Source organism: Vanacampus margaritifer, chromosome 1 (assembly GCF_051991255.1).
Source record: "Vanacampus margaritifer isolate UIUO_Vmar chromosome 1, RoL_Vmar_1.0, whole genome shotgun sequence".
NCBI classification, from domain to species: Eukaryota; Metazoa; Chordata; class Actinopteri; order Syngnathiformes; family Syngnathidae; genus Vanacampus; species Vanacampus margaritifer.
In genome coordinates, this window is record NC_135432.1 from 53,704,885 (window position 1) to 53,720,325 (window position 15,441).

Genomic DNA, 15,441 nt, shown 5'->3' on the forward strand with positions numbered 1-15,441 from the left:
TAAATTAAGGTCATTTGGTCAGATATTGCATGACATTAAGCTTGGCATTTTGGGAGGATAATGAGACAGAATATAAAGCAAAGCTGTTTCCCTTTTGTGGCTGACTTCAAACACATGCATTAAACAATTCCTTTGTGCTTTTGTATTAATAGTAGAGAATGTATTTTCTTTAACTGCTGAAGGAATGTATTGTTTCTTAGTTGTACATTTCCTGCTTACATTTTGTTTTGTCATTAAGCTGCCATTTCTTAACCAAAATCTCACAAAGAAAAGAACAAAACAGCAAAAGGCTTTCACATAATCCTGCCACTGCCTGTCAAGACTCTATTTCATCTAAAGAACTCGAATTATATCACAAAGACCAGCTCCTGTTTGGAAGGAAAAAAAATGAAGACGGTAAATTAGGAAAGAAAAAACGTCTAACTTGGTGGTCTATGAATTCACTAGAACTGCGATATGAAGCAAAATGTGCTTCTTCTTCTTTTTTTTTTCCAGGGGAGATTGCTTACTGACGTGTTACACTTCTGTCAAGGACACATCTCAGTGGTGCATTGACACTCCTGATTGTGCCAAGAGGCAATGGGAAATCAATGGCACTGACCTGTCTGATGCAGTGTACCTATAAGCTGACTGAGGTCACTGTCAGGAAAGATCTGGCTCAGCAGAGTACACAGAAAACTTTGAAAGGTCCTCTGGGACCTTTCCAACTAAATGGGGAGATATGTCACATCAATATTGCACCGCAAGCGCGCGTATGTCCGACACAGCAAACACATGAGCGGACGTGTCGGGAAGAAGTTGGTGAGGGCTGAGTGCGCACAAGCAGAAGGAGATACAGATCAGACGTGTGGACTCGGAGTAGCTTTATGTGCTCCGTCTTGCAGCTCAGCGGGGGCCTCACTGGCTGCACAGTTGGCCGGGCTATTGATCTCATTGTTGCTAAAGACACTTCATGTACCCTGAAAGACTGCCGCACAAAGCGCTGACATTGATAGGGCCACACTGAGGTGGGCCTTTTTGTCTCTGCCTGTGTGTGGGAGTTGGACTTAGGATGGGGGGTGGGGGCTGAGCCTCTGACTGACCCACACGGGACGGCGTGTACACTTCGGATTGCGGTGACGCTCAAATGTCAGGCTGTCGTAACCAATTCTTTTTTTGCTTTGGTTGTTTCTCTCTTGTCTCTCTACTCGTTTAAAGTCATCACATTGGCACGATGACTAATCCAGCTGAATCACTATTGCTTGTGTGGGCACGCCAATTTCAAAATACCAAATCTCACATTGCTGCATTTTTAAGACATTCTTCTAACACTGGATGAGTACGACAGCGTATTAGGGCCATGTATAAATATATTTTTTAGAGGGTGTGGGCAAATTTCCAAGAAAAAACTTGTGTTGGGAAAATTGTACAATTAGTTATCACATGAATAAGCACTTTAGTACTTGCTGCAATGAAGAATTGCTTCTGCTTGCAATGAAGAATGCTTTGCTCTGCTCCTACGTAGCATATTAAGGTAGTCGTGTCTAACAGCTGATTAACAGGTGATGTTTCATGATGACTACAAGAACAAGAACATCCATCCCAGCGGAATGAATTGAACCAGTCCGCTAAGACACCCTGTTGTCTGTTAAGAAATGATTGCAAACTTGACCACACATGTACTCAGTACTTACATGCACACACACAAAGACAAACAAGTACACTGTGTTCCACCTATGCTGTTCCCCCCACCCCCCTTGTAGGGTTGGAACACCCATGAAACCAGATACCGACCTAAAGAAATAAAAAGAGAGGGCTCGGCAGAGTGTGCTTCATAGCGGTAGGAGGTTGTAACTGAGGCACACCTCTGCCCGTTCTCCTTGCTAGCTTGTGAAAAGGTACGAAGGTGTCTTTTTTCCTTCATTGTGTTGTGTTTTTTATGAATGTCAGCCTATTGAACCTGACAACTTGTAAATTTACGACTTTATAAAGTGGCAAATTTGTGAGTTTATAAAGTGGCAAATTTGCAAGTTTATAAAGTAGCAAATTTGCGAGAATTTTTTTTTATAAAGTGGCAAATTTGCAAGTTTATAAAGTGGCAAATTTGCAAGTTTATAAAGTGGCAAATTTGCAAGTTTATAAAGTGGCAAATTTGTGAGAAATAACTTTATAAAGTGTCACATTTGCGACTATAAAGTGGAAGATTTACGAGAAAAAAAACTGTCTGAATCTGTCTCCGTCCTGCCTTTTTATTTTATAAACAGTGTCCCATTAACCACCAACGGATCCTTACATTAGATTATAACTACACTACGTGTATTACTCGTAAGCTTCTGAGCTTTTTTTCTCTCGCAAATCTCCCACTTTATGAAGTCGCAAATTTGCGAGTTTTTTTCTCGGTATATTGCCCCCGCCCTCTAAAAAAAATACGCCCTTATACGCTATCGTAGTATGAGCATTTTGATATTCTGTTACCTTTATTTAGGTTTGGAGACGGTTTTTATATACAGACATCAAAACCATAATTTGCACTAAAAATTAGAGTGGCACAAAACTTCACACAAAATGTTAGCACACCTCACAAGATCTTACATCAGATAATCTGGTCATTGCTCCTTCAGAAGGGCCTCCATCATGGATGATGTCACGTGAGACATCAGTGCACCTCACAAGAGCTCAGTTCACACTGTGCATGTTTTGCTTTTTCTGTGACATTTTGTTGGTTTCCTTGCAACACTTATTACAAGTCAAGTGTGAAAAGCAGAGGAAAAATAAATGCAAACTTAACTACGATAAGCAAGCAATAAGACAGTCAGATACTGTCACTAAAACAAGCAAGCGTGTTGAAAGTAAAGCTTTTCTTTCAACATTTAATTTTAATGTTATGAGGACGTCTTCAACATTTTTACATCAACTGCACAGTCTAACATGAAAAAAATGACCCCAATATTTTGACATGAACAAATATTCTGAATGTCATATGCAAACATTTATTAAATGCTTTATTTTAATGGTATCGGTACTCGAAAACGGAGGCCCGTCCCCTTGTGGCAGTTTTACGATCAAAAAATGCAAAGTGGAAATGACAAGAATAGAAAAATGTCATTAATTTCATGCAATTTAAACGAACAATGCTATTTTGAGATACATACGTCTGTGTTAAGAATGATCTGTTTTTGTCTTTTGGGGAGACATTTTATCTATCAAAAGTAATAGTGGTATTGGTACTACTACTTGGCATCGGTATAAGTGACTACTCAAGGGTTGAGTACTCGTATTGGTATCAGTCTGAAAAAAGTCTTGAATGTCCCTAATTATTATATTATTTTTAATAGTATATGTACAGTTTTTTCCACATGTTGGCATATCATTGCTTCATGAAACATGAAAAGTTGAAGTGATAAAGCCACGGATTTGTTTGCATTGCTGACATAATCTGATTTATGTTTGGCCGAATAGTGCGAAGTTGTAATAGTGAACACTTTAAAGATGCAAGTCAAAGTGTTTAGTAAGTCAACAACTTGAATTGAAATTGATAAATAAATTGTCTTGCATACTAACTCATGTTTCATTTGCCTTTATTTTAGCATAACCTATATAACCAAAACATGTACAGTATGTACAATACATTTGATAGCGTTGATTGTAATGCCAATTAATTTGCAAGAGGACCTTGGAAAAATAATTGCATTATTTTTTTTTAAAAATTCACCCCCACAAATGACTATTCATTGATAACTATAAATTGAGACAACACCTTGAACCAGCCAAATAGTGAGCTCACATTTGATTGATGAAATTGATTTGTACTTTTGTTTATGAACAATTTGTAAATCCTTTCCAATGCTCACCCCTATTGTTGTGTATAATTCCAATGATGCTGACTGTTTTTCACACACGCACGCACACACGCACAGCACCTTACTGATGTTGTGCCAAATTCAACACAGTGCAAATCTGGTACGTTTAGTGCCAAATAAAGGGTTAAACCTTTCTTTGTACGCCGCCTGAAAGGGAAAGTCAAGTTGCAAAGCGATAGCTGTCGACACGGCCGCCTTTGCTCGTCGCACACACGTTTCCTACATGTAGCCACATGAGGCGCCTACCTGCACATCTGGCCTTTATTTTGCTAGCTAAGGAGTATCTAAACAGTGCTCACTCCAAAAACGGCCTTGTTTTTTTAGTTACAGGTGGAAAGGATGTTGCTCACTGCACAAAGGATTTTTTTTTTTTTTAATGCCACACTTATGAGTTCTGCTCACCTTGCATTCCCCGTGTAAAATACCACGGTCATTAGTGGGTACTGGCTATTATTGTTTTCATAAAAGGAGTCCATTTTGATGGGATTAGCCCCTCCCAGGAGCCTTGTTGAGGCAGACTTTTTTATCTACTGATTTAGCCAAATGTAGGAGCTGTATTGTGCTGCTTTCAAAGAGCCACGGCCACCCACATTTCTGGACTTGCAGGGGATACACCGTGCAGACAAGGCGTGACCGATGCCGCCTCCCAAAGGGGAACAACGTCTTCCGAAAGGCAAGTGGGTAATTGATTTAAAGATTGCTTAATAGCGCATGCCTAATTAGGCAGCGTGCGCAGCCAAAGCCACAAAGGAGTACAGCACATATCTAGCGGAGTCAGCGAAGGTTTCCTAGCCAATGGGGGGAGTCAAAGAGCAAATGTCATGCTGTGAGATTATGTTCTACCATGGCTCACCTCCAACCTCTTCATCATCCTTCATGTCAGAAAATGCATCTTTCTGCCAGTGGACTTAAAAAAACAAGGGAAAGAAATCCCATGTGGAACATTTGCAGGAAATCACAAGCAAGGAAGGTTTGCAGTATTGGGTCACCCGGAGAATCTTCAACGGGACGTCAAGTCAAAAATTGCCTTTATAATAATACACCGCTACCACTAGTCTAAACACAGAATTAGTGCTGTCACTATCGAATATTTTTAGAATCCATTAATCTATCGATTATTCTATTGATTAATCGACTATTCTGATTCATTTTAATTTTGCAATAAAGTATATTGCAAAAGCATTTCTCCCTCTGATTATTGTTTATCAACCAGTGATTGGTGTCTGTTTTGTACTTCTATACTATAGTGATTAAAAAAGGAGGGGATTGATGTTGTACTTAACAGAACTAAACAGATGTTTGCAAATGTCTTATTTTGATTAAACACAGAAGATCATCAGTTTTATTTCATGAAGGACTACAGAAATCGGAGAACAATTAGCATAATGTTAATATGCTGAAATCAGAGGATTAGGACCATTTTAAATTTAAAAAAAATGGCCCCAAACTTGATCATTAAAATAGTTTTTGATTAATCTGATAATCGATTATCTTTAGCAGCTCTGCAGAGTATTCTGATTAATATTGTCCTTGTGGAAGATTAATTAAGCAGCAAATACACCTGCATTTATCCATCTCAGGGGCGGCCATTTTGTCTTGTACAGCCACTTGGTGTCAATTGAAAATGACATCACAGCTGCTCAGGGCTCAGGTGACAACCAATCACGGCTCACCTTTGTTATGGGTTTGGTCATGTGACATTTGCAAACTGAGCCCTTATTCACTGTGATGTCATTTTTAGTCAACAGCAATTGGCTGTACAAGACAAAATGGCCGCCCCCTGAGATGAATAAAAACTGGTGCATTTTGCTGCTTAATTCATATTACACAAACGTAATATTAATGAGAATATTGTGTTTAGATTAATGGGGGGCGCATAGAAAATGTAAAGTTTTTTTTTTTTACTTGACTTTAAATATGTCCGATTTCCTGATTCTATAGGATAGATTCCCTTCATTCTCATTTAAATGTCTACTGTCTGCTATTTTGCCAGGACAGGATTATAGCGCAGCATTACAGCCAGCTCTTTGTTGTGCTCCACCATTTTAATGTCATCCTCTGTAGTGTGGACAATGCTGTGGCATTCCACCCCAGTGGCACACGGGGTGTCCCTAATTAGATCATAATGCTGATCTGTTGTCCTGATTAGCATTGAATGGGCTTTGATCAGCATGTATTACCAGATTATTGTGATAGCCCACCTTTGGATTAAGACAAGGTCCACACTCATTGTGCTCCCTTGCTGGGAAGAAAGAAGGGGGTGTGGGTTGCTTGGGGATTAGGCCCGATGCCTCCTTTGTATGCGGGAAATGCCACTTTATCACGGAGGCTTGTGCTGAGCCACAGGCTGCTCCCTGGCAGCTCTTTTTTTTTTTTTTTTTTCGGGAAGCGGCCTCGCTGTCCTTTTTGGAGCCATCGTGACGACAAGGTATGACTGGCCTGTTTACCCAAGGAAATAATCAGTCATTGTGGAATAAACCTGACACCCTATGAGCAAAAACATTTTAATTTCAATGCGTCCGTCTTGTCGATACTGTTTGTCCACGAAGCTGATTGATCGTCAGGGCCTGAGTGAAACAGAGTGGTATAAGTAATTTGATATACAACCATAATTAGACATGAATATGCTTCCAACCTCCTGCTGTGATGATCCCCAGATTTCAGGATGGAGGAATGTTGGATTACCCATCATTGCTATTTGCACAAGTTACCCACAATGTGGCGCACAGGGATAGTCCGGACAAATATGCGACCCGTCATAACCCTTTCGTAAAATTGAAATTTCCTGCAAAGAAAAAACCTATTCTCAGCTACTTAGACCACTTGCATCTTTTCATTTGAAGTGATGTTTATTGCCTGCCATAGCAGAGAAAGAATCACTCCTTAAATGGGTCATTCCTGTTGACATTCTTCCCAGCGTGTGTCATGTGATCACCTAAAATATTTATGAGCTCAGTCGCCAAGAAAAAGGATTTCTAGGCTGTTGATGGGCAAGGTATCTTCTCGTCTACCCTCTGAGATTTCGCCATCAATCGCATTCACTGCAAATGAATGGAAAGCTTTGAATGAAGTCATGGAAAATTGCAATCCATCTTTTCTCGTGGACAACTCTTTTATACGCAGCTTAATGCAACAAAAGACGCCTGGTGCAAGTGTTTCCCTCTTTGTCTGGCATTTGGAGAGAGGACAAACGCCTCCAGGCTTGGAATATTATAGCAGGAAACAATATTGCACACAGTATATTAAATGTATAGCTAACACAAGAGTTTGCCTTTATTATTATTATTATTATTATTATTATTATTATCATTATTATTAGTAGTAGTTTGCTGTGGTTTTGACTGCACTGCATCAACTGTTTCCAATTTAAAATCCAGTGAAAATGTCATTAACTCATTCACTGCCATTGACGGCTAAAGACGTCATAAATCCATTTTAACTATTTCTATTAGTTTAACATTTTTTTCCACTTTTGTTAACAAGAGTATGAAAACCAAGAAGTCATGCAATTAATTACGATAAAAAAAATTAATCACCTTAAACTCCTCATTTTTAATAATCGTTTCTTTACAAAAAAAAATAATACTAATAATAATTGTAATTATTTTTTTCCAATTTTTAATAATCTTTTTTTTTTTTTTTTTTTAAGAAAAGATTATTAAAAATTAGGGCCGTCAGATAATTACCATTTTTTATCGTAATTAATCGCATGACTTCACTAGTTAACTCAATCACACATTTTATATCTGTTCTAGTGCAATAAAAAAAATCTAGGTTTTCATACTCTTGTTAACAAAAGTGGGAACAATGTTAAACTAATAGAAATAGTTCAAATGAATTTTTGACGTCTATAGCCGTCAATGGCAGTAAATGAGTTAAAAACAGAGCTTAATGTTGTTTGTATTGGCAGCTTATTTGTATTGGCCCTCATTTGCTTAATGGTGTGGCTGGTGATTATACTGTATGGCATATTCTCTATACATGGCATATTATGAAATGATGAATCAAATGAACATTGCATTGCTTATAATAAACAAAGGCTTTTTTTGTAATTTTTAGTATTTAAATATTCCGTATCTCAGATGTATTATACTTATGGGGATGTACGGCTTGCACACATGATAAATACTACATATGAATTGTGACTGCGTGGCTTTGAAATATTAGCTGTTCTATAATAAATAACAACATACCTACAAAGGTTTATAAAAAATGCAATGCATTTGTGACGAAAACAACAATTGTGGCATCCGAAAATTGGAAATAATATAAAATCCCGTGAATAACCCGTGTATAATATGCCCCAAAAATTGCTGAACTGGCCATCTGCTATACATGGCAGATGGCCTGTGGACTGCCGTCTTTTGGGGCTGATGTGGTGCTATTTAATTATTATTTTCCTCCATTTTACCCAAAGAGAGCACCCCACAATTTAACCAGTTCAACCCTGCTTGTGTATAATACGGCCCCCGACTTGATGATATCCTTTACCATCAGAGTGAATAATATAAACAAATAAAGATTCAAAACAAACCAATAAAGTTTAATTATTTATTTATTTTCATTCGGGTTTATAAATTTGATAAAATCATGTTTTTGCACTGTCGCTTTTTTTTTGGTGGTAATATTACTAAGCCATTTTTAATTCTTCTAATTTGCTTTTAAATCTCTTTAACTCTGCTTGTAACTGCTTTTAAATGCTATATTGTATTTTTAATTACAGCATGTGGAGCACATAGAGTTACGTTTACATTGCGGAGGAAATCAATGATTCTGTAGTTTTTTAAATTAATTAATGAATTTTAATTTTGTGGGGGGACAGATTTTATTGGACAGATAAAGGGTAAAGGGCAACGTTTTATTTTTTCAAAGCCCTTTGCATGCATAAATACTGTCAGGCCACGTTTACCGCCCATTTAAGCATTTAAAAAATAGGTGCTATATTACAGATGAACAAAAGCAAAACAAATAACACTGTATGTGCTTTTTGGCACAAATGCTCCATACTGTGCACACGCATGAGAATACAGAAAGGCATGAAGAAGGGAATGTCTGATATCAAGGTTCCCATCTGCTGTCAGATCAATATTTTGTGCAATCCTTGTAGGCCTGTCTGTTTACCCTCCGCATCTGTGCCTAGCATACCAAGCCACTGCAATGTTTGAGCATGTGACTGTGTAATAATGGCAGACAGGCCAACTAATAGCCATCGCAATATCTGTAGCTTGACCCAGTGTGCCTCTGTCTAATTGATCTATAGATTAACATCAGACACATCAGTCAAGGGTTAACCTTTCTGTTAGCTGCACTGTCTTTGCTGTGGATTATCAAGCAATTGGAAGTCTGACAGCCTCTCACCAGAAAAGAACAGAGACCATTTCAACAAAGGAAATAAATAACAGCAAAACAATAGCGTATTTGTTGCCACTTTGAATGTGTTGCGCCGTCAAGTTTTCCCACCAAGCGTGGCCGCAAAGTTTATCTTCACACAATCTAACTTTTGAGTAATCTCCCTGCTGTGTGCCTTCCTTCACAAAGCGTCCGTTTCATCGGCGCAGACGAACCGAGGTCAGGCCAGCCCCGCGCGGCGCAGCCCCGCAGTTCTCTCGGCCTATATGTACACTTGGTCCGGCTATGTAAACTTTGACATGTGGGTGTCAATCTCTCCCATATTTACCATGGGCTTTATCAGACCGTGATTAGTTTTCCGAGCAAATTTGGAGGTAAAAAGAAAAACACCACTAGCAGTGTGTAAGCCAACAGCGCGTGTGCCACTGTTGGGCAATGCATATTTACAAGGTTCCGGCTTGTTTTGCTAAGGCTTTCTCTGTAGGTACATGTCAACTGAGGGCTTCGGCAAGAAGCAGGGCTTTATCAACAAGCAAGAAAGGGCGCATTCACGCACGCAGGTTCATGTTTGTTAGCCGAGCTCGTTCCTGGAGTAGAACTGTAAATACCCGGGCTGCATGTAAACAAGCGCGTGTCGCTGAAACAATCACAAAATTATCAACAGTGGAACAAACAAAAAGGAGTGCAAGCTCCTAATGCACTAACAAAAGCGGAGTTGAGTCTCTATAAAACATGACTGATGGGATTATTTCCATTTATTGCATTAGGAAAACAACAGCATAGGACATTCTAAGATTGAACTTGATAGGATTATATTTGTGGACACTGGTCAATGACATACGAGGGCCCTAAGTGTTTGCCTCAAACAAATGGTCCCCACTAAACGTGTACTCAAGCCAGAGTAAATTTGATTGCGGTCGACGGAGAGAGGAGTAGAAGGAAGGAGGGGGGGGAGGGGGTGACCCGGCCATTCCTGTAAATAGCGGAGAAAGAGAAACATTTGCTATGACGTGGAAAAGCAAAGATGGAAATCACATGCAAATGTTGGCGGACGCGACCACGTCGTTTGCGCTTAGAGACCTCGTGGAATAATAATCATGACCTCACCTGGCATTCTCCTCCTGGGCTGGTGCAATTTGAATTATTTGGATTTGATTTCAATGAACTAAGTGGTAAATAAATATAGCTATATTGAGAGCAGTGTTTTTTATTCAAATTCTCAATGCCATCTAATACGTTTACATGTGGTCAATAATAACATTGGCAAAATTCTGGTTTTGAAAGACCATGTAAACATGCACAAAAATCCAAATATTTTAAAATATTACCCTTTTTCCAACCCAAATATTTGGTCATATAAACCAGGGTATTTCCTTTAAAAGTGGAAGTCAACCTTAAACATTTCATGACAATAATATGTTATATGTGACCTCACTAGTCTAAACATGACATTCTGATCAATGTTACATTTGTGGAATACGAGTTATGCAGCAAAATCCAGACGTTTTTATCCATCTCAGGGGCGGCCATTTTGCCACTGAAGATGACATCACAGTTGCCTCACGACTAATCACAACTCACCTGTTTTCTGAAGCTGAGCGGTGATTGGTCGTTACCTGAGACCTGAGCAACTGTGATGTCATTTTCACTCGACAGCAAGTGGCAAAATGGCTGCCTTCAGATATCGGGAAAAAAACTGCTGGATTTTGCTGCTTAACTCATAGTCCACTAATGCAATATTAACCAGAATACTGTATTTTGACTTCCCCTTTAACGAAACTGGTTTGTGTTCTGCACATCCTCTATTCATAAGGAATCTTGGATTTAACTACTTGCATGTGTGGCGGCCATCTTACGTTGCCACTCATTAAACCAGCCTAGCTTGAATACATTGATTTCTCCGCGGCGTTTTCACATTATTTTCTGTCTCTACGGAGAAAATGCCACACTGTGTATATATACGCACATACTGTATATACGTGTATATAAGTCCCGATGTCTAGCGTGCAAGAAAACAGAAATACACATGCATAAGTAAACAAAAATGGCAAACATGGCGATGCAGCACAAAACTTTTGGAGCGAGGAGGCAACCGACTACTTTGTTAGGATGGTGAGTAAATGTCTTTTATTTACCGTATAAAGTTAAAAGTGGAAATGACGTCTATTCGCGTAATGACGTTCGTCGCGGGTTAGATCGGGATTCGTTGTGGGACTAATTGTCCGTTCACGCCTGTAAATGGCAGAGCTGGGACCTCACTGATGGATGCACACTTTTCGGTGAGTGCTTCCGCATTTTCTGCAAATGCTTTATGACGTAAATCCTGGAAAAAATACACGGACTGAGCACTGACTGAAGCAGGTTTACATCCGTCAATCCGGGGTCAGAACAGACGGTCCTCCTCAGTTTGTGTATTTTTACGAGTCTTTATGTCATAAAGCATTCGCCGAAAGGTAGGCATCTGTCAATGACGAGCTAATTTAAGGACGGTTTTGCCTAGCTCTGGTAAATGGCTTATTGGGAATGTTTCAGAAGCCTAAATATTGACCGCATGTAAACTTAGTTCTTGAATACATCTTTCTGGCTCTGCTAATCTAAAGTTAACACTCCTCATCCATCAAATAACCACTGCTACAAAGACCTTCTCCAAAGTTATTAATGTTCGACTTTCTCCCTCCCATGTTACCTTCCCATCTGGACCAATCCCACCCCACTCAGCGTGGTGTCATGGTAACAGAGGAAGTGTGTGGTCCCTGTTTAATAAACGTGGCCGGACCGGAGCGGAGTGGAGAGGGTCCCATATTGACCACTCGAGAAGAGATTAAATGCTGGTGACATTTCCGAGGCGGAATTTGCAATTTCCACAAATATGAGGGCATCCTCAAAGCCGGCATGACAGCACATAAAATCAATACAAATAACCTGAATCTCTAATACCTTGATCCCTGTTAGTGGAGGGATGCATTACAACTAAGACACTGGGAAGTGGGAGACGGCGGCCCCCCACCCGCCTCCGGGCTCACTGCTGATTCCCATCGACTGTCTCCAGGCCAAACACACACGCAATAACAATTAGGTCGCTCCTTCTCACATATACATAAAAACATCCGTAACGCACACTCCTCTACAAGTCAAAATGATCAGGAAATATGGATCTGATTGTGTCCCATCCTTTATTTCTGAAAGAAGCGTTGGGCAGCTGGTAAATGAAATGATGAAATGGCACACAACGTGATTCCCAGAGCCAACATCAACATTCCTATTGATATTCCGACTGTGGAAAAGATATCTTTGGGAACACATTGGCCACACCCGTTGTGAGTCATCACTCCAAGCGGGATTAGCGGGCTTACCCCAGATTTAGCCAGGGGGAGACACTGAAAAGAAAACAACTCTCCTTCTTTATATCCTCGCTTCTGTCTGTTGCAAAAGTCACTTTTTTCTCCAGGGTGGGGGGATGAGGGGGGATTTGGAGGGTGTGCTGCTGCTCTGTACAGTAGACGTTGAAAGTGGGGAGTTTTTTTTTTTCTTCAATGAACACAAGGACAGGTAAGGCGAGGCAGGTGGCGTGAAGAGCAGTTGGCTCCTCATCAAAGCAACGCCTGCAAATGTCACACCATTTTTAAGTCCATGGGGTCTTCTGAAATGGAAGCCTGCAAAACTTTATCGCAATTCTGCTTTACTCGTGAAGTTAACGCTAAAAGCTATATTAGAAAACAAAATATAGAGTATATAAAACATTGTTGCGTTTTCTAGAGGCAGCTATCGGCTTAATTTCCTGTTGATTGTCATGTGGCTTTGTTACAACCCACTCTATGGCGGTGATAACGACGCACCTGCTGTCTTGAATGTTCGCCCCTCCCACTGAGCAGACTGTTTACAGGTGGCAGGTGGTGGCGAGGAGCCAGCAGAAGTGCCACCGCCACACATGGAAGACATTTATTGTACTTCAAAACGTTCTACTCACATTTGAGAGGTGATCTGTGATATTATTTAACAGGATGGAAATAATATGTGCATTCATCCATTTTCTACAATGCTCATTAGTAGTAGTAGGAGGAGGAGTTGTTGTTGTATAAAATGCAAACAAAATGTACATAATTCTTATAACAATCTATATTTGAAGGAAGCAGGTAGTTTTCTTCAAGATAAAATAATATAGGATGTTTTTTTTACATAATTTACTTATGTTTTTTTTTGTTTTCTTACATAATTTACTTTTGAATCTACAGCTAGATTTAGCTCAGATTCACAGCTGGAACAGGCAAATAGAGGAACCAAGCCTGTCTTGGTTGTTGAGGATTTCACCATTAATTCACTTCTTCAGTTCAGCTCTAAAATGTTGAAGCTGATACAAATGGATTTAAAATAATACTCAATATTATACTGTTAGAAATGTGTGTTAATAAAACTCACACGTTTTTAAGTGAATCAACATCAACAAGAAAATGTACTGTTATTGCAAAGTGCAAAATATTGCATGTGAGCTTGCTGACAGGGTAGACAATGACAAGTTGGACATTTTTAACAGATGTCAACTTTTAAAAAGCATGCGGTGGCCCTTCACGTAAGAACACAATTCTGTTAGCAAGCTGACAATGCACCGTTCCGCAAAAATGTTTAGAATTTCTGTAAGGTTTTTATGTAACTTCATACTTGAATACAACAGAGTATGTGCGTATTGTGAAAATACTTAAACAAAAATGTAAATATTTATTTCCACTTAAGAAAGCAAATGCTTATGGCAATGTCAATGAAAACATAAGAGAGATTCTTAAAGGGGCAGTTGCCCCATAATGACTGAATGGACAGCAATTTCAAGGACACAAAATGTTCAGTGATTATAAAAATGGAATATGTGCGGCGTGTAATGCAAACCAATTTGAGGTGGAAAGTCATTTTGGTGTAAACAAAATGAATCAAATCATGACATTTTAAAGTGTACTGTTCTTGAATCGTGTCATACCCTATGTATCGAGATACATAAATAATTTTATGACACATGCAAAAAAGGTTTAAATCAGTAAAAATCAGTTTGATGTTGTTTCTTTGAATTTAATTAACTTTAATATGTTGTACTTTCTAGAGCTTTTAAATACGACAAAAGCTACAGCTGTAGCATATCAGCAAATTCTTCCACTTCAAAGTATACCTTTCTTGAATTGTATCGTTCCATTTATTGAGATCTGTATTGATTCGTATTGAAAGATGCACACAAAATTACAAGCTTTATCACATAAATGGTTGTGGACAATAAACCATGTAAAATTAATATGCTTGAAATAAGCAGTTTTCCATTGCAGTTTGTGAAGACAAAAATTTAATTGTACTCCTCATCAAAAAAAACAACAACCATTCAGTTGAATAGAAACATGAATTGTCATCTCCATCACAAAGGGACAATGGAGAAAGACAGAAAAGCCATGCTAATTGCTAATCTAACCTTCGACTGACATGTAGTCGTGAGACAACGGAATTAAATGCTCGAGTGATGGAGTACACTTTTCACACAAGTCTGACTGGAATGCAACCAGGAGAGAAAATACAACTTTGCACAGAAAATAACAGGTAAATTGATACAGTAAATGTCTAGATTCTGGAGAGAAACTCTTCTCGCTAAACAGAACCGCAATCAAAAGTAAATTAAATTTGGGTACATCAGCCTGGAGGAGTGTCCTAAAGGTTTAAAAGCATTTATATAAATCTTACATGGCTTATATTTGGGATGATCGATACCACTTTTTTCAGACCGATACCAGTACAAGTACTCATCTTTTGAGTAGTCACGATACCAAGTACCGATGCCACTAGTACTTTTGATGCAATAAATTCCACCCCACCCTCCAAATATACATATACATATCATTTTTAAGAAATACCTGTGTAACCCAATATAGCATTTTCCTTTAAATTGTATTAAATTTATACCAATTTTCTATTCTTCTCTTTTCTAATTTGTAGTTCCCGTGCATAAAATGGGCACAGGAGAATACTGGTATCAGCCGCTGTATAATGGCCGTTTTACGATTTTGCTAGTATGCCTTGAAAGAAGATTATCCCTAAATTATACAATATAAATATGTAGTATATCAGTAATGTTATTTGCCTCTTGAAGTCTACTTATCTTTTTTTTTTACTCAATTGAGCTTTGCCAAAACAACATACAAACCATTCAGAAATACTAAGTTCAAACTGAAATATACGTTTGTGTTTGAAATTTCACCTGAAAATGTTTCCGGTCAAGAAAATACTG